Consider the following 22045-nt stretch of genomic DNA (forward strand, 5'->3'; position numbering starts at 1 on the left):
TCTTAGGAATTTTCAGTGAAGTAGAGCCAAACAAACAGCTGAGACCTCCATTCTTACAGCTGGAAATTCTGCCCTATTGATTGGGTTATTATTTTTTCAGGATTAAACAGAGTCCTAAACACATATGCATTATTTTGTGTCTTTTTGAATGTCTAATTTTTTAATCAAATAAGCATTTTAACAGCAGACATGCCATCCTTTCTCTTTTTCTCCCATAGAACTCAAATAAATACATGTATCTCTTGGTTCCCATACTTTATTGTTCTCAAATTAGAAGTGTAGCATTTGTTTTAATTGAGTGGATTTTGTGATTTTAAAGCCACAGAGAGCTTAAAAAATAACTTGAGGATTGCTCCTATAGGTTCATATTTCTGCTGGTCTGTGATGGTATAATATGTTATGGATAATATCTCTGCATTTAAGAAGGCCAGAACAGCTAAGCTCTTTGCTTTACTTATGGAGAAAAGGGAAGATAAAGGAATGTCTCCTCCAGAAATAACAAAGAGCAATCCTGTTATTGTCCCTCTCAACCTTTCTCCTTTTAAAATGTGAAGGCTGTGACTTGTGAATACCTATCATAATTGAAAAGCAATAGAATCCCTCATGTAATGTCAAGGTGTAGAGAAAAGGACATAGGACTAGGGATGGTGTATTACTTATGGTTGTTAGATCATTGCAATTGTATGATAAAATCAAACTTCAATAGCATTTTTTATTTAAAACACTAACAGCAATGGTGAAGCTACCACTCTTTCATTGTTTTATTTTTGTTGTTTTTTGTAATAGTTATTTAGGGAAAAAATAACTAATATTCAATTTGACAAGCACTTTCAGCACAAACGGTGTGCAGAATACTAGGGAAGAAGAGTAATCAAACTGATGGCTGTCAACTTACCTTTGGAATGTATGTGGTGATTTCTGAGAGGCAAGAGTAGGTGTAAGAGCTGTATGAGTGTCCTTGTGGGTGTGATTTAAACTCTGTGATAGTCCCACTTGAAGCCACCGTATTCACTTGGTTTACTTAGCACATTCATGTGGAGCTGAGAATCTGGAGGAAATCTTGATGAATTTGATTTCAAAGCTGGTATGTCAGAATAATAGTTATCATCAGATTTCATTTTCACTGCTTGTCCATTTTGCTTAGATACTTAGCTGAGTTCATAATATCAATCCAACCCATCTTATGGTTGGAACCATGGAACCTTTTCTCTGTATATTTCTGTCATGTAGCTCAGTGGTAGTGTCAGATTCCCTGGAGAACTGAGAAAATGTGATGAGACCATTTTCTTCTGAATATCTCTGGACATGGTTGTAGCTACCCTGATAAGGAGTGGGAAGATTTTCTTTCTTTAGAGAAATGGAATGATTCACAGAGATATTGTCAAATTCTTCTAGCAAATCACTGATAGAAGTTTCCTGCAGGGTTTGTTTCCCCTGACAATTGTCTGGAAAGATGAAAAGACATATTTTTTGAAGAATGCCTTAACATTTGTGCATTCAAAGCAAAGCAAAAGCAAAACCAAGCAAACAATCCCTCCTTATCTCCCTAAAATAACACTTCACACTTGACTGAGAAACGAAATGACTGAAGAAATATGTTTCTGGACACATAAGATGTAGGATTTAGGGCCATTGGATTTAGAGTCGGAAGGGACCTTAGTGTATATCTAGTTAATCTCTTCACTTTATATGAGGAAATTTAAACCCAGATGGACTTACCCTAGGTCACATGGGGAATTAAAAATCATAGCTGAGATTCAGATTCAACAAGCATTCATGTATTCGCTGATTCCAATGACACAATGGGAAACAAGCAGCACAAAAGTACCAATTTTAATTTGCCCACTTATTTCCCTCAAGAACAAAATTCATTTCATTATTCACCTAATATGGTTTTTAAATTACTAGTATTGTAATTGTTATTTTATGCTGAGCAATTGTGGATAATAATCATTTACCTATATAAGGCACCAGCTGACTCGGAAAATGGATCCAGGACATACAGTTTAAAAGTTATTGGACTACCTGACAGTCATGATCAAAAAAAGAGTCTACGCATCATCTTTCAAGAAATTATCAAGGAGGGACAAGTAGTTGGAGCAGTGAATAGAGCACTGGTCCTGGAGTCAGGAGGACCCAAGTTCAAATCTGGCCTCAGATGTTTGACACTTACTATCTGTGTCACCTTAGGCAAGTCATTTAACCCCAATTGCCTTGCCTTCTTCCCTAAAAATAAAGAACTTATCAATGAAAACTGCCCTGATATTCTAAAATTAGAGGGTAAAATTGAAATGGAAAGAATCCCCTCATCACCTCCTGAAAGAGAGTCCAAAAGGAAAACTCCTAAGAATATTGTAGTCAAATTCCAGAGTTCGCAGGTCAAGTAGAAAATATTACAAGCAGCAAGAAAGAAACAATTCAACTTTTGTGGAAATATAATCAGAATAATACAAGGTTTAGCAGCTTCTACACTAAGGGCTTAGAATATAATATTCCAGAGGTCAAAGGAGGTAGGATTAAAACCAAAAATCACCTACCCAGCAACACTGAGTATAATACTTCAGGGGGAAAATGGAATTTCAATGAAATAGAGGACTTCCACTTATTCTTTTTGAAAAGACCAGAGCAAATAGAAAATTTGACTTTCAAATGCAAGAATTGAGAGAAGCATGAAAAGGTAAACAGGAAAGAAAAACCATAAGGGACTTCTAAAAGTTGAACTGTTTACATTTCTCCATGGAAAGATGTTATTTGTAACTCATACAGCCTTTCTCATTATTAGGGTAGTTGGAGGGAATGTGTGTATACATACATATATGTATATGTACATATACATGTGTACATATACATATATGCATGTGCAACACATATCTACACATACATGTGTATATACATATACATATGTATATACACATGTATATATACACATATGTATATGTGTCTGTGTATCTATGTATATGTGTGTATATGTGTGTATTTGTATATATATACACATGTATAAACACATGTATGTGTATGTATGTGTATGTGTTTCTGTGCATCTATGTATATATGCATATGTATAGATAGATAGATAGATAGATAGATAGATAGATAGATAGATAGATAGATAGATAGATATGGAGAGAGAGAGATTACAGGGTGAGGTGAATATTAAGGGATTTTATCTAAAGAATACAATTAAATGTTGAGAGGAATGTATTGGGAGAAAGAGAAAGGGAGAGGTAGAATTCAGTAAATCATATCACATAAAAGAGGCAAGAAAGAGCTTTTACAATGGAAGGAAACAGGGAGAAGGTGAGAGGGAATAAGTAAGCTTAGTTTCATCAGATTTGGCTTCAGGAGGGAATAGCATACACACTCAATTGGGAATGGAAATCTATCTTACCCTACAGGAAAGCAGGGGGGAAAGGGGATGAGAGACGAGATAATAGAAGGGACAGCAAACTAAAAGGAAGGGTAGTTAGAAGCAAACACTTTCAGAGGGACAGGTCAAAGGAGAGAATAGAATAAATGGAAGGTGAGACAGAATAGAGGGAAATATAGTTAGTCTTTCACAATATGATTTTTATGGAAGTATTTGGCATGTTTACACATGTATAACCTATATCAAACTGCTTAACTTCTCAATGAGGGTGAGTGGGGAGGGAGCGTGGAGAGAATGTGGAACTCAAAGCTTTAAAAATGAATGTTAAAAATTGTTTTGACATGCAACTAGGAAATAAGATATATAGGCGATGAGGTATAGAAATCTTTCTTGCCTTGCAGGAAAATAGAAGGGAAGTGAATAGGGGTGGTGATGATAGGAGTGCAGTTTGGAGGAAAGGGTATCAGACTATACGCTCTTCTGGGGGGCAGGGGGGAGATGGGGAGAAAATTTGAAATTCAAAACTTGTAGAAGTGAACATTTAAAACTGAAAATAAATAAGTTTTTTAAAAAAAGAAATACGGCTTCTGCGGCTTCTCAGTGACTTTGTTCTTTTGCCTATATATATATATCAGAAACTTAATTTATTTGCCTCTGTGATACTAACAAATAACTTCTATAAGACTGGAATACCTTAAATGGTCTTACAAATTTATAACTGCAATGGTCAACACAGACAAACTCTCTAATAATTAGTCCTAAGGATATTTGAGAAGAGCACTATAGTTGCTGTTTATATGATTGTCTGTTTTCTCCATTTTCCCTTTCTTCTCTTCACAAAGGGAAATTCTTCTAACTTAAAGCATTAATTAGGCTTCTTTGAAAATTTACTCTTCAATTCTTAGGGAAACTTCAAGGAAATATATACCTGTTATCTCACACCAATGTTACAAAAATGGAAATAGAACAACAGCATTCTATCCTAGCAAAATACCTTTTCTCTGAGCTAAAAAAGCTCTAAGTGAACAAAATGCAAAGTATGTACTTCACAGCTATTTTCCCTTCATTCTCAATTACATTCAGGCAGGTTCATGCAGAAAGGTCAGAGGTAGATCATTTATAGCGTAAATGAAGATTTTACTTTGTAACTCTGGAGTCTGTTCCATCCATGCTTGGAAGTCAGTGCATTACATCAGGCAAATGATTTTCAGTGAACACACTGAAAATGTGAGATCAGCCTCAAAACTAAAAGAAAATATTGCTTTGTTGTAGTGGAAAAAAGAAACTGATTTTTACTATAACCTAAACATTTTGGTACATAAATAGATATATTCTGTAATATATGGATGTAAGAACCTCTAGATGAAATTTGCCCTTAAACCACAATGAAAGAATACTTTAGGAAAATAGTGCATAGGTCATAAAAACCAAGAAAAAAATATCTGCATGTGATCACAAATAAAGATGATAATGAAGGTGATTTAAAATGACTTCATAATGAAAGCTAAAAGTCAGTTTTAATGCTAAGTATAAGTACCTGAATATAATAATTTATCTGGAAAGATTACTCAATATTTCTAGAAATAATTCAAAAACTGTATTGCTCCATGTGCTGTTGAAAATTTCCATTACAATTTATTTGAAGAACAAGTCACTTAATAAGTATATATTAAGCAATGATTAAATGCCAGGTGTTATGCTAAGAGCTAGGAATGCAAAGAACAAGTGAAAACAGACCCTTCCTTCAAGGAGCTTACTTTTTAATTAAGGAAGGTAACGTCTATATACCGAATATATACAGAATATACAGAAGGGAATCTTAGTGGTTAAGAAACTAGTATCTGGTAGGCTTGAGAAAGTCGTCCTTCAGAAAGGGACACAAGAGCTGAGGATTTTAAGTTTTGGAGGTAAGAATGTACAGCATATTAGGTATGAGGGACCATCAGGATAATAGCACACTACTCTATGTGAGGAGCTTCAACTGAGTATGACTAAGCCACAGAGTGTGTAGCACAGAGTAATGTGTCAGAAAACTCAAAAGGTAGAAAAGTGCTAGGTTGTAAAGAGCTTTAAATATCACACAGAAAACTCTGCTATTGGTAATAGGGTCAATAGAGAACATGGGAGTTCATCGAGTGGGAGACAGGCAAGATTAGGCAGACCTATGTGTTAGGAAAATCACTTTGGCATGTGTGGATGGATTGAAATGAGTTGACTGGAGGTAGGGAGACTAAGAGGCTATTCCAATAGTCTAGGTGAGAGGCGATGAGGCCCTAAATTAAGGTAGTAACTATATGAATGGAGAAATCGAGAAAACATATGAGAGATGTTGTGGAGATAGAAATGACGAGATTTGGCAATTGAATGAAAATATGGTGTGTCTGAGTAGATTTCCAGATGACACAGAGGCTTCAAACCTGTTTGACTAGAAGGATAGTGGTGGCATGCCAGGAACAGAGAAATTCAGAAGAGAGATAGGTGTTTAGAGAAACATAATGAGTTCTGCTGTGGACAGTTTCAGATGACTACTCAGGACATGCAATTAAAAATGTCCAATAGGCAGCTCATGATGTAAGACTGGAGCTCAGGACAGAAGCAAAGGCTTATATCAAGATCCAGGGACCTCTGCCTACAGGTTGATCAGGTCATCAAGTTGAAAGGGTATAGAGAAGAAAGAGAAATAGGTCTAGAACAGAGCCTTGGTGGGGGGGGAGGTAGAACAATAATCAATGAGTCTGGTATGGATGAAGATATAATGAAGAAGACTGGGGACTGGTCAGAAAGATAGGAATGAAACCAAGAGAGAGGAATATCATGAAAAACCAGAGAGTACAGAGTATTCCTAAAGAATAAGTAGTCAAAAAGTGTCGAAAGCTACGTTACCAGTCATCTTACATATTACTCCCCCAAAAAACTATAGTAGAGCCATGTTGGCCAATTTTCTCTTCCTTGGACATGACCGTCCATCTCCTGGCTATCTCTGATACTTTTTATTTCCTCTCCTTATCCCTGCCTCCATCTTCTTCAGGGGGCCTTTCCCAGTCCTTCTAAGAATACCTTCCACCTACTACATATGCATCTGGGATCTACCTACTTATATAAATGTTTTCTCCCCCATCAAAAGGTAAACTCCTCAAGAGGACTCCTTTCAGTTTTTCTTTGAATCTTCAATGCTAAGTACAGTGCTTGGCACATAAGTGGTTAATAAATGCTTACTGAATGAATAACTGATTGACATGTAGTGGAGTTGTCAAGAAGGATGATAATTGAGGTCTTTTATATCTTGCACCTAAAGGACCAAGGTGACTTTGGAAAGAGCAATTTCTCTTGAACCATGACATTACAGGCTAGATTACTGGGAGTTTGGAAAAGAGTGAGAGCAGAAATATTCAATGAGAGAGTCTTCAAAAAGTTGAGTTGACAAGGGGTGGAGGGGAGAGAAGAAAAATCAAGGAGTATGTTGGACTCATGTTGATTCTACACACTCAAGCCTATTATTTAATTTTCATATGAACATGTATACCTTGGAAGCTGGCAAACACTATAAATCGGGCTTGATTTATTGTTCTGTTGATTGTCTAGACAGGAAAATGATGGAGAAAATGTTAATAATGCATGTTAAACTGAGTAGTGTTATACTTTTTTACCCCACCTCCCACAGCTGGTTGTTAAATATTTACCAGAACACTTCTGAATATAAGGTGATATCTAGAGGGGATCAATCCTAGGATTAAGTGAGGGTTTTTGTTTTTTTGTTTTTTGTATTTAAGGATGGGGGAGATGTGGGTGTATTTATGGGTATCAGAGAACAAAACAGTAGAAAGGAAGAGGCTGAAGATTGAGAGGGGAGATGTTTTTGAAGGCAATCTGTTGGTAAACACAGGAAATGAATCAGATTAAGGATACATTGATGAAGTTTAAAGTATAAAACAGACTTTTGAAGAACAATCAATTTTATTCTTTTCTTTCTTATTTAGGAATGTAATTCCTATTTCAAGAAAATTAAGCAAAACTTCCCTTTCAAGAGCCAAATTAATGAGTTATTTCTAGAATAGAAACAAGGGTAGACTAAGTAGATTCAAAAGATTTTCATGGGAAAAGTAAAATGTTTCCTTTGACTGTCAAGCACTGCACTTTTTCAATTGTTTTAAATTTCTAACGGAATTGGATTCCCAAGGAGTGCTGCTCCATAGCTGAATTGTGACTTTAACAAAGTCAGTAGTATTGGCTTGGCTTCTCCCCCTTCTCAAGGCCTCAGTGTTCTTTATAAAGAGGCAAGAGAGGCAAGCAAAAACACGTAGAAGAAATGTCATTGAGGTGATGGAACCCCAGAACAACAGAGCTGCAAAGGGCCTTAAAGCACACATTCTTAACTTATTTTTTTAATATTTGAAACTGTATTTCAATATAAGTGATTTCCCTTGTAATATTATATATTTTATGCATTCAAAAAATAGCATTCTCAAGAAGTGGAACACAGGTTTCACTAGACAGTCAAAAATAGTCTATAGTCTATAGACAAATAATTGGCTAAGAATTCCTGCCTTAGAGAACTTATATGACAACCTCTGGATTTTGCAAATGAGGAAGCTGAGTCCCAGAGACAAAACAAAAAACCAAACCCCAAACTTAACTGAGGTCACACAGATTATGTGTGGAAGAGACAATATTTGAAGCTAGGTATTTTTGAGTCCAAAACAAAATTTTTAAATTATCCCAAACTGTATCATGAGTGAAAAAATGTCCATGTTCTTTGATCTCACCACTAACACCTTCTAATGGTTTGAATCACTGGTTAATTTAAATGCATTAATATTATGCAAATAAATACTTTTTCCCAAATGACTATTACTGCTTCTTATCTGTATAATAGTGCTACAAGAAATTTTTTAAAATTATTATTATTTTTATTATTAGAAAATGAAAAGCAGCCCTTATTTTTCCATTGATTTTGTATGATAGGGTATTTTTCTTTGAGTTAATGGGCTATCAGAAGACAAATGATTTTTCAAAACTAACGCAATTGTCATGTTACTTTGAATCTGCAAGAGCAAGAGGTGAGACAATGTTTTCTACTGTAAATAATGAAATAACAAATGCTGAATTCAATAGCATGGCTAAATTAGCTTCAGAAGGGAAGACTGCTATTTGTCACCTTCAATATGGGCTGTTTATCAAAGGAGATTTAGTAGTGCAAAGGAATGTTCACCTTTCTATAGATCAATAAAAAATATATCAGTGAATGTTATGCCACAGAAATGTTAGGTGTTAAAAATCGATGTAAGCCAATCTATTTGTATTAGAGTCCACTACTTTGAACTAGTGGCTTTCATTGTCTTTCTATTGTTTCTGGACAAATTCAGTGTTTGTTCTGGACCCAAGTGACAACAGCCATATTTCATCGTGTTCCTTCAGTGGTCTGTCTTCTGCTGATAAGCTATAATGGATCTGTCTATGTAAGAGCAGTTGTCTTCCTTTGTTTCCAAGCAAAGATGAAAAACAGTTTCTGTTCTCAAATACTGTATTAAACTTGACAAGAATGAAGTGTGTAATTAACAACTTTGCCCTAATAAGATCTTGCATTTATTGTCTTTAAAGTGATTGCACCTCATGTGATTTTGAAGAATACTTTAAGAATCTGCTCTTTGGAACTGTTTGTTTTCTTTTGCCTTTCAAAGGAGTCACCTTCATGGTGACACAAACCATAGCCCTAGACTTTCATGTTAAATCTATGCCTATAAACAGCTACAATAAATTTCAGGTATCTCTTTTTCTTCTCTTTTATTAATGCCTGGTACTGGAAGGGCCTATGTGCAACAGAAAGAATCTAAATTCTTTGAGAAATAGCATACTTGGAAATTTCAATTAGGAAAGGTCAAATTCCAGAATGAATTGGGTAAGTTCACATACCCCCAGACCTGCTACTTATCTTTTTTAAAAGTTACTCTTATGGCTGGCTTTTGCTAAAAGAGACTAAGGAAGAGTCCTTTGGATGATGTGAGGGTTGAAAAAGTTTCTCATAAGAGCTCTTATTCATCAGACCATCTAAAGTACCATGAAAACAAAAATGCCATCAAATATCAATTAAATGGAGCTTCAAATAGTGAGAACTCTTGAATTAAGAGGAATTTTTACTGCCTTCTATTTTTTTTTTTTTTGAGAAAAGAAGCAACTCAAGGAAAAGCATAAAAGAAACAAATACATTCCTATCAAGGGAGAAGAGGAAATTTTAATAATATCCATAAGATGACCTGTGTTCAGTATCCCCAGCTAGGTCCAGTGTCTTACTCCTTAATAGTGCCAAAATATTGACAGCTAGAAAGAGAATGAGGCCTTTCAGAGGAACTAGAACATTCTTTAGTCATCCATGAAGAAGTTAATTTATGCTCAGTATTTTCTAAGGCAAGAAATAATTCATGCTATTTAGATTTTATGAAAATTAGCTCCTTACCTACTCTCTGCTTCCAAAAGTTTAATAAGCTGAAAATTTGATTCATCAGAAGACACCACTAAATGAAGTTTTGCTACATAAAATTGTTTTGATTTAATAAATACACACGCAAAATAATTGTTCCTGAGCCATTCGCACAAGTGACTTCCTGTCAAACTAATTAGCTACAGCCTGTCTACATGACAACGAGCAGGAAATAGAGGCTATCTCTAGTCTTTGTTGTTCACACCACCACTATAGTTTATTAATTACACCAAAAATAATGGAACTGAAAATACATTTGAACTATATTATTGATCAGCATTTTGGTGGTTATGGTCCGGTTCCTCTGGAGATTCCTAGGCATACTAGTTTTCCCTAACAGAAACATGAGAGAGGATTTAAGAACTGGACAAAGACATACAGGCAGAAATTGGACGAGACAAGACTGGACGTCTTGGTGCTTAGTATAGGACTCTTCAGGTTCTCTACTTCACCATCAATCAGTTATTTGCTAAATCACCCATTCAAGAAAGTGAATCAAGCAGAAAATTATTGTGGGCTTGAAACCAGCGTCTATCAGTGTGGCCAAGGGACATCAGGACAAGAACATCACCTCAACCTGATCCAGGTGAGGATTTTAAGAGAAACCATCTGAATTAAGGAAGGTCTAGCAAAATCCTGACATTAAAGGATGACAATAAAAGAAATTATATTTAGAATATGTAACATTAATTAAAACAATTAATAAAAAGAACAATATTTGCCATCAAGAGCTTACAATCTAAGAGGAACACAACATACAAAAGGAGGGAGGAAGGAGTGTGTGTTTGACAAGATACTAGGGTGTCAGTGTGTGTATTTGTGTGTGTGTGTGTGTGTGTGTGTGTGTGTGTGTTATCAGTAGAGATGTATTCACTGTCATTACTGGAGCTATACTATGAACTTAACCAAAGTCTCACATCTTATAGATAAAGATTATACATTTGGATCTGAAAATGAGAAATAAACATATGCAACAGTCAGTACACACATAAAAATTCGAGATGCTAAATCATAAGTTAATCATTGAACCTTGTGAACCATAGGATGACTATAACTATTATGATGGGGTGATGGGACCTAGACCCCTAAAATGTCTTTGAAAGCAAGCCAATTTCTGAATTTTCCAACACATTACAGCAGCAGAAGGCATATGGCCTATCCCATTTCATCTCATACTTGACAGTCCTTTTCTGGTCACTGGGTGCACCTTTCACTAGTGTATCTGGCCCAACTCAGGCTATTTACCACTCCTTAATCCATCCAGATCTTCTCACTGTCCCCATTTTTTTTGTATATAAGTATCATACCAAATCCCATTAAGTTGCAGATTCCTTAGGTACCCTGTCTCTTCTATTGTGGTTGCAATAAACTGCTCCTAGACTATAAAATGGTTTGAGGGCATGAATGCATTCTGGGCAGATGCCACCCTGTACCCTGACACTTCTGAGTTTCCAGTAACACAAACCACATCATTTTGGTGGTCTGTGTGGAGAACTGGATTGAGTTGGATAAAACTGAAACAACTGAGCAAGTATGAAATCCATTGACAAATATTTTCTGAAATAAAATTAGTAATAATAGCTAACATTTATATAGAGTTCTATGGTTGATAAAGAACTTTACATATGTTATTTTATTCTCACAACAATTGTGGGAGGTAGGTACTATTATTATAATTTTACAGATGAGGAAACTGCGGCAGGCAGGGGTTATGACTTGTGTGGCTGAAGTAGGCTTCAAACTTTAAATTCTTAGAAAAGAAGTTTTAAAAATTAAGTACTAAACAAAATTATATGTATATATATACACAATTATAACATTGTAATATCTAATAATATAAATATTTTTGTTGCTAAATCACTTCGGTTGTGCCTTCATGACCTCATTTAGAGCAAGAAGTTGTCTTAGAGGCCATTTAGTCAAACTCTCTCATTTTACTGAAGAAGAAACTGAGGTATAGAGAGGTTAGGTCACTTGCCCAAGTCACACAAAAAGTGTTAGATACAGGTTTTGCACCTGACTTTTCCTGATTCGAAGTCTAGTGCTCTATCCACCATGACACATTGTCTCTTGATTCATTGGTTTTGGACTATCTATTTACCTTTCTCTACTATTTAATACAGAGTTACTTCATGGAATCTAAAGAAACTTGGATCATCCAGTCCATACCCAAAAGATTCTTCCCCAACAGCCCTCAAAGTGGTGAAGTTTCACTTGAGGACCTCCAGTGAGAAGAAATTCATTACCTCCTAGGTCATGTCATTCTACTTTTGTATAGCTCTGTTAGGAAATGGAACTAAAATGTAATGTTTGATAAGTCCTATCCCCTACTCCTATTTTTGCTCTCTGACATTAAGCAGAATGAGTCTAATCAAGCAGTTTTCTTCTTGAGCCAGTATGTCACACTGCAAGATTACATACATACATATATATATATATATATATACGTATATATGTATATATACACATATATATATATATATATATACATAAATATATAAATATATAATACATAATTAGGTTAATATATAATTTTATGTTTGTAATTTTGGGGCAGTTAGGTGGCACAGTGGATAGAATGCTAGACCTGGAGTCAGAAGACCAGAATTCAAATCCAGCCTTAGACACCTACTAGCTTTGAGTTCATGGGCAAGTCACTTAATCTTGCTTGCCTCAGTTTCCTCATCTGTAAGATGAATTAGAGAAAGAAATGGCAAAGCACTTCACAATCTTTGCTAAGAAAATGCCAAAAAAGTTCACAAAGAGTCATACACAATTGAAAATGAATAAATAATAGCACCTGCCTCTCAGGTTTTTCTTTAATAAGAAAATGAGATATTTGCTGTTGTTATTATTATTATAAATGAATTTTTAAAGTTTCAAAATGATGAAAGGAAGAAAAACCCTTCTTTGCAACACTATTAATTATTTATCACTGCAACCCTGCAAAGGAGATCCTCGTTTACCAATGAGGAAACAAAGGCACAGAATGATTAAATCTCTTGACTAGGGTTCTACTGCTATAAGGTGGAGTATTCAAATAATAGTCATCTCTCTGGAACTCCAGTGAAGGTACCAATGCATCATGCTGACTTGCCTGATGATACACATTTGCAGTGACTCATAAAAAGGACTAGAGATTAGGGAATCACAGTTTCAAGGTCCCTGCTAAGGAGTAATATTCTGTTTCTTGCTGAAGTACTAGAATGTCTTGTCAAAATATAAAACAAGGAGACATAATTATTCATGTCTGCCAAATGGTTATGGATTTACAGAGTTTGAGCTGTTCCAAATTATGCTGGTGAGTCAAGGCAAGAAACTCAAGGATGAAATCTGGTAAAGCATTTCTCTTAAGATAAGGAGAAAACTCAGGTTTGGCTGTATATTTGTATAAGAAGAACATGCGTATAAAAATGTGAGCCAAAGGTCTGAACCAATGCCTTCTAATTCTGCTCAGCAGAGACATGCAAGCAAGTATAAACAAATTTGGAAATAGTAAAAGTAAGAAATCACTACAATTATTTATAAATTTTTATATACATACATATTTAAAGATATATAGATATGGATATATACGTATATAATCATAATTAAAACACACAATACCTGTATACATGTCTATGTCTATGGATTTTTGAAAAAAGATTTTGAGCCATTTTCCTTGGTTTTGTCTCTGTGGGTTTTCCTTACTTTGCTACAACACTGACTCATTTGTTTTATAAATCACTTGTAATACCCACATTTATATGGTATATTGGGATGTATGAAGTGCTTTTTTCACAACTCCTTAAAAAACAGCCCATTTTACTGATGAGATAACTAAGGCTCAGAGAGATTGTGTGATTTATTTTTATTTCTCACCTAGCTACTCTCCTGGACTTCATCATTGTTTTCAGAAATTCATCTTCCTGAAATAAGACATCAACTGTGTAGCTCATACCTCTTTCTTGCCTCTCTTGGGTCCCTGTCCCTCATTCTTATTGCAGAAAGTGAAGAATGGACATCACCAGATTCTTTATTAAAGGAGGGAGTCTAAGGCAGCCATTTCATCTTTCCCATCCTGCTGCAGCACTTTATCACCAGGTACCTTCCCTCCATCCTATCCTTTTAACTTCTTTTTATGTATTATCTTCCCCAGCTAGATTCTAAGCTCCTCAAGAGCCAGAAGCATATTCTGCCTTTCTCTGCATCCCTACGGTGCTTGTAAATAGTAGGTTGGTTGGCTCCTGTCCATTCTTGAAGGGGACCAAAATGGCATCACTATGTTGAAGTCAAGGTACTGTGTGTCCCACTGTGTTTGATCAGATTAAAATGCATTCTGAATGCATTTTACCACATACCTACCACAGTTTGGGTACAGTTAGTCTATATGAACATTTGGAGTGGAGATGTTCCTAAATTTGTGCATCTCACATTACTTTTGAGCTACTGCAATTCTGATTCTCTTATGGAGTACATCACCTTCTTTGATGTGGGCATACCATGTTGGGCGACCCTTTGACAGTATCTCCCAAGTTATGCAATTGATTCCAAAGTTCTTCAGAGAGACTTTGAGAGTGGCCTAGTTATCTCTTCTTCTGACTTCCATGTGAGAGCTCTCCTTGTGTGAATTGTCTGTTAAACAGTCTTTTATCAAACATACATCTGACATTTGAACAAGGTGACCAGTCCATCAGAGTTGGACTCTGCTGCAATTTGAATGCTTGGCAGGTTAGCTCAAGAGAGGAATTCACTGTCCATTACCTTATCCTGCCAAGTGATCTTCAGAATCTTCCTAAGACAATTCAAATGCCAGTTTTCTGACATGACACTGAAATACTACTGTCCAAGTTTCACAAGGTATACAACAATGAGATCAGCACAACACCTCTGTGGACCTTTAGTTTAACAGACAATCTAATACCTCTTCTTTCCTACACTTTCCTTCAAAGCTTCCCAAACACTGTGATGGCTCTGGCAAAGCATGCATCAATCTCACAATCTATGTGTGCATCCCTGGAAACCGTAGTGCCAAAGTAAGTGAACTTATTCACAATATTAAGAATGTCTCAGGATTTCTGGTTCTGGGAGCCAAGGTGACAGAGTGATGGGTAGCTGCTATCTCCCTCCCCTTGTTGACCTTGACTAGTCCAGAGAATATCTCCCCAGAAAAAACCCTGAAACAATGAGAGCAGAAGAAGGGATAAATAGACTCTTAGCCCAGAAGGCTAGAAAGATCACTAAGGAGGGTTCCTCTTGCTGTGGCCAAGGGTGACCAGTGCAGGATCAGAGCTGTCCCAGACAGCCCCACCTCAACAAGCCTGGAGAAGATCCTGAACCCTAGGGGAGTGAAGCTAGCAACTGCCAACATCAGGACTCCAGGCATGCCTCAGAACCCCTGTGTAATTGAGAAGATATTAGCGCAGACACCTGAGCTTGTCTATGCTCCAGCTCAGCAGAAGAGCCTCCAGTGTCCAGACCACCCCTCCCCCACATTTAACGAGCTAGTTCTAGGGTAACTGCGGGGGAACCTAAAAAGACCTCACATGATATCTACTTTCAAACACCAGCCAACTCAGCATAAGATAAGCTACAGCATTTTGGTTTCTAGCTGAAGAACCACAGGCCACAACACACAAAACCTCAAGTTTTAGGCACAAGAGCTGTGGGACAGAGTTCCTTGTGGCACAGACACAGGGATCTACTTTAAAAGCCAGGAAAAGGGTTGTTATCATGAGTAAGAAACAAAACAGAAAAGAAAAGACCCTAGAATCTTTGTATGGGAACAAGAACAAAACACAAATACCAAAGAGGTCAGCATTAAGACTGTACTCCCACCTGAAACTTCAGAAGGAAATATGAACTAGTCTGAAACACAAAAAGCCTCTTGGAAGAGCTCAGGAATGGTTTTAAAACCCAAATTAGAGAAACAGAAGAAAAACTGGTCAATGATTTTAAAAATATGAAAAAAAAATTCACTGAAGAGAACAGCTACGTAAAAAGGAAAATTGGACAAATGGAAAAGGAAGTACAAAACCTAACTGGTGAAAATAACTCCTTAAAAGGAAAAAATGGATAGATGGAAAAGGAGATGCAAAAGTTAACTGAAGAAAGCAATTTGATAAAAACTTGAATCAGGCAAGTAGAAGCTAATGAATCTATGAGACATCAACAATCAGTCAAACAGAATCTAAAGAATGAAAAGATAGAAGAAAATGTAAAATATATAATTCGAAAAACAACTGACCTAGAAAACACATCCAGGAGAGAAAATCTAAGGATTATTGGTCTACCAGAAAGCCATGATGAAAAAAAAGGGCCTGGACAATATCATCCAAGAAATCATTAAGGAAAATTGCCCAGAAGTTCTAGAGTCAGCGGCAAAATAGTCATAGAAAGAATCCACCATTCACTTCATGAAAAGGACTCTAAACTAAAAACATCAAAGAATATCATTGTCAAATTCCAGAACTATCAAGTGAAGGACAAAATACTGCAGGCAGCCAAAAGAAACATTTCCAGTATCGAGAAGCTACAGTCAGGATCACACAAGACCTTGCAGCTTCTACACTAAAAGATCGAAGGAATTGGAATACGATATTCCATAAGGCAAAGGAGCTAGGACTACAACCAAGGATTAATTACCCAGCAAAGTGTAGCATAATACTTCAGGCAAGGAGGTGAACATTCAATGAAATAAGGGATTTCCAGACCTTCCTGATGAAAAGGCCAGAACTCAATAGAAAATTTGATCTTCAAATGCAGGTCTCAAGAGAGGCATAAAAAAGTAAACGGGGAAAAAAAAAGACCTTGTTACACAATATGGGCAAACTATTTATATACATATAAGAGAAGATATTTGTTAATCTTGAGAACTGTATATTTTATTATGAAATGAGAAATTGTATATTATTTATGAAAAGGGATATACATAGATAAAGGGAATGGGTATAAATTAAATGATATGATTATAACAAATGTGATTTAAGGGTGTGAAAGGATTATCACGGGAGATGTGAAAAGGAGGAGGCAGAAAAAATGAAATTCCATCATAGGAGGAGGCACAAAATACTTTCCCTCTACAATAAAGGGAAAGAGGGGAGGGATATGAGCATTGTTTGAGAGGTACTCTCATTTGATTGGATTCAAGGATGGGGCAACAAACTCATTTTAAGTATAGAAATAAAATTTGCTCTACAGGTAGTAGGAGGGGAAGGGGGGAGGCTAAAAAGGAGAGAAGAAGCAGTAAGGGAAAAGGGGAGTAAAAGGGAGGGGGGCTGAAAGAAGGGAGGTAAGATTGAGGGAAGCATTGATCAAAAAATAAAACTCTATTTTGGAAGGAAAGGGAGAAGGAAGAACTAAAAGCATAAACAAGGGGATAAAGGATGGAGGGAAAGAAACAGATTGTAATCATAACTTTGAATGTGAATGGGATGAACTCTCCCATAAAACTGAGACCGATAGCAGAATGGATTAAAAAACATACTCCAACAATATGTTGTTTACAAGAAACACATTTGAAAAGGGGGCCTACACACAGGGTAAAGGTAAATGATTTGAGCAGAATATTTTGTGCTTCAGCTGACTTAAAAAAAGCAGAGGTAGCAATCTTAATCTCAGACAAATCAGAAGCACGAATAGATCTAATCAAAAGAGATAGGGAAGGAAACTATACCCTGCTAAAAGGCATCATATAAAATGAAGCAATTTCATTACTAAATATATATACTCCAAGTGGTACAGCATCCATATTCTTAGGGGAGAAGTTAAGGGAGTTACTGGAAGAAATAGATAGCAAAACTATACTAGTGGGGTACCTCAACCTCCCCCTCTCTGAACTTGATAAATCTAGCCTCAAAATAAACAAGAAAGAAGTTAAGGAGGTTAATAGAACTCTGGATAAGGTAGATATGATAGATCTCTGGAGAAAATTGAATGGGAATAGAAAGGAATACACCTTTTTCTCAGTGGTACATGGCACATATACAAAAATTGACCATGTACCAGGCAATAAAAATCTCACAATCCAGTGAAGAAAGGCAGAGATAGTCCATGCATCCTTCTCAGATCATAATGCAATAAAACTTATATGTAATCACAGCCTATTGGAGACATAAACCAAAAACTAATTGGAAACAGAACAACCTAATCCTAAAGAATGATTGGGTTAAACAACAAATTATAGAAATGGTCAACAACTTCAATCAGGAGAATGACAATAATGAGACAATCTACGAAATTTTATGGGATACTGTTCTTGGGAGAAGTTTTATATCTTTGAATGCCTACATGAATAAAATAGAGAAAGAGGAGCTAAATGAATTGGGCATGCAGTTGAAAAAGCTCAAAAAAGAACAAATTGAAAATCTCCAATTAAATACCAAATTAGAAATACTGAAAATCAAAGGAGAGATTAATAAAATTAAAATTAAGAACACTATTGAACTAATAAATAAAACTAGGAGTTGATTTTATGAAAAAACCAATAAAATTGATAAATCTTTTGTAAATTTGATTAAAAAAAGAAAGAAAACCAAATTACCAATATCAAAAATGAAAAGGTGAACTCACCTCCAATTAGGAGGAAATTAGAACAATAACAAGAAATTACTTTGCCCATTTGTATGCCCATAAATTTGACAATCTAAATGAGATGGGTGATTATTTTTAAAGATATAAATTGCCCAGATTAACAGAAGAGGAAGTTGAATACTTAAATAACCCCATCTCAAAAAAAGAAATTGAAGAAGCCATCAATGAACTCCTTAGGAAAAAATCTCCAGGGTTAGATGGATTCACAAGTGAATTCCATCAAACATTTAAAGAACAGTTAATTCCAATATTATATAGACTATTTGGGAAAATTGAGGAAGAAGGAGTCCTCTCAAATTCATTTTATGATAGGGGAATATTTGTGAATCTTGAGATAGGCTCTGACTGTGCCGTGCTCCATTCTCAGTTAATGGGACAGAGACTGATTTTAGAAAGAAGAAACTTTATACATAAGAACTTTTAGAAAATGGAGAAAAGATTGAATGCGAATCTAAGGATATGATGTCATTCTTAGATTGCATTGGTGGGACTAAATTGGTGAGGCAATCTGCATATGAAGGGAAATTCCCCCTAACCCTAACTAGTACTACAAAGTCAGAGGCACAAATCAAGTGAACTTGAACCTGGATGAAAGCTCAGCATCTAACACAGTCCATTGAGTCCAAATCCAAGCCACTTCAAGAGAAAGATGAGCAAATATGCCTTGAGTTCCTAACTCTCCCTAAGAAACTCCAGGGCAGACGCCTCACTAGCTGTCCATGAGAATATCTGGGAGGGGAGCTGAGTTAAGTTTTTTGGCTTGCCTGCCAGATCTGCTGCCTGTTCTCAAGTGGATCATGTTATCAATGATACTCGTTTAATCAGCAGTCTGTTGATAAACATTTTATGCAATGTACTTTGTATGTGAACTGAAGAAACACATAATTGGTAGCTTAATGAATGAGAAAAACCACTAGGTAGGGGATGAACCAAAATCTGTATGAGTAAAACGACACTTAAAATCCCTAGGCTGAGGAGACATACTACTTCCCACAAAGTAGCAGATATAAGGAAGTGAGAAGTAGTCAGTTCTCTGAGAGTCAGACAGAACTTGCCAGTTGTCTCAGCACAACCTATTTCATGTGGAAGAGTGTATAGGAGGTAGCTATGAGCACTTGACTGACAGCACCTCATCTTTATGACTGAAAAGTATCACTCACAGTACTCACATGAATTGCTCTATAGATAGCTAACAACCGTTTTAAAAATGCATTTGTAGACTATATTTTTGAGCTATTTTGACAACTGATTGGCTCCACTTTATACATGTACAGAAACTAGCTATGATGGATCTACAAAATCACATCAGTACATTCAATGTTCATTATTAAGTAGCCTAAAAGAACAAATGGGATCATTCAAGGACAAAATGCACAGTCTTAACTAGGTGCTATCAGAGAAATGTCAGTATAAACACTTAAGTAATAACATGCAATACTCTTATCAACCCAGCTTCAGGAAGTATTGGAAAGCTTGTAAGAAGAAAAGTGTGGGAATTGTAAAGCAATTTACCACAATTGCACTGTTCAGATTTTTAGAATTCATAGCAATTTCCAAATTTAATTCAGAAGTTGGTATGGCAAAACAAGAAATGTTTTAATTTAATCATAGTTGTCTGAAATTCTGATGCCATTTAAAATTAAAAAATAAAACCTAGTGAAATGTTTCATTGTGTCAAATATGCTGTACCTTTGGGAACAAAAAATTATTAACACTTAAACATTGGGAATGAGCAACATTACATGCCAAAAATAATCATTATTTAGTGAATTTTTGTAGACTGTTGAGAAACATAGTATGTTTTCCCCCTATTTTGGTCCATGGAATTTTACCTTAGTATCTTAACCTTTTAATTAGTCTAAGAGTTTTCAAACCCAACATTTTAGGAACTCTTTATAAATGAACAGATAAAGAAACAACTCAGTCTCTTCAAAACGTAATGAATGTGAGAAAACCCATAAATCTCGAAGCAATTCTTCCTCTAAAATAGCAATATTAGTAAATAACACTTAAACTTTGGAACAGGTGTTGCTGCTAAGTTCAACAACTTATTGATCTATTTTCTGAGGACACAAAAAAGTAGCGGAGGTTCCTTACTATTAGGTTGGCCATTTGGTGATTAATTCTTGGGCCCTGACAATCTATGAAATAAAGAAATATACAAAATAGCACCCAGCCCTGTGTATCTTCTTTTACCTCTACAGTGACGGTGGCAGAGTAGTAGAAAATTTGGTAGAAAGCAGTGAGAAGCATACCATCCTTGGGGTGTATATAGAGTGTAACTTAATTAATGAAACTCAATGTAAGATTTCAGTCCAATGGTCAATAAGTATATATACTGGTAAAGAAACTGAATCATACCAATATATCCTTCTCTTTCTAACAAATCCAGAAGACAGAAGGAAATTGCAGTTAACTAAAAGGATGAATTTATAGATTCTTTTTGGATGGCACAAATAAAGGAGTTGGAATTGGATTTATCATGCATCTAAAGGGAACAAGAAACATCCTTTCATAGGGCATTTGCTAAACTTGTATTGCAGTGCTCAGGACAGATACTTGGAAAAAAGACTACCTCCTACAGCAGCTTCATTGCCGACTATAAAACTCCAAAATAAAAAAAAATGGGTCAAGGGAGATTGTATCAAGGAAGAGAACAACGATTCTGAATGACCAAACTGAATGATAGAGGACAAACTTCACCTTCTTCATAATTTTATCTTGACCAGTCTTTGATATGTTTATCAGATATTATTGGGGAACTAGGCAGTGCAATAGATAGAGTGTCAACCCTTGGAGTCAGGAGGACCTGAGTTCAAATCTGACCTCAGACATTTGTTAGCTGTGTGACTCTGGGCAAATAATTTAATCCTGTTTGTTTGCTTAAGTTTCCTCACCTATAGAATGAGCTGAAGAAGGAAATGGCAAAGCACTCCAGTGCCTTTGCAAGAAAACATAAGAGTCAGACAAGACTGAAATGACTCAACAACAAATCAGATATTATTGGCATAGAGATTGGTGTTAACAGGACAGGGACTCCATGAACTTCTCCATAATCTTCTGCATAAATATCAGAAAGCTTTTATTTCAGCATATACCCAGTAAAAAAGATTTCATCATCTTGAGAATAAAATATGTTAGAGAATGACACTTTCAACATTTGCTGTCCTTACAATGGGCGGCTCATGTGTATAGTAGTTCAGGGGAAAAAAATGGTAATTCAATGAAATAGAGGACTTTCAAGCATTCTTGATGAAAAGATCAGAGCTGAATTGAACATATGACTTTTAAACACAAGAATCAAGAGAAGTATGAAAAGGTAAACAGGAAAGAGAAATCCTGAAATATGGCATAACAAAAGTTTCAGTCTCCCAGATATACTTGTTTCTTAGGAAGAACAGATATCTATATAGTGTCCTGAAGTTTTAAAATGTAGTTTTAAACTTTGATATGTATGCATACATGTGCATATGCATATATGCATATGTGTATATATATGAATATATATACATATATATACACTAATATTCATTCTACAATGAGCTAATAACTTCTGTAAGTTTGAGAAGCTACAGTTAATGAAGTCAGCTTAAAAAAAAACACTTGAATAGAGGTCATATCTATTTTGTAAC

The 22045-nt window shown here is 35.7% G+C and overlaps 1 pseudogene; it reads right to left on the reverse strand.

Moving 5' to 3' along the window:
• The window catches only part of LOC140520494 (serine/threonine-protein kinase PAK 5-like), a 112788-nt pseudogene that overhangs the window by 64625 nt on the left and 26118 nt on the right, over positions 1 to 22045 (reverse strand).

This window comes from Notamacropus eugenii, chromosome 1 (genome assembly GCF_028372415.1).
Source record: "Notamacropus eugenii isolate mMacEug1 chromosome 1, mMacEug1.pri_v2, whole genome shotgun sequence".
NCBI classification, from domain to species: Eukaryota; Metazoa; Chordata; class Mammalia; order Diprotodontia; family Macropodidae; genus Notamacropus; species Notamacropus eugenii.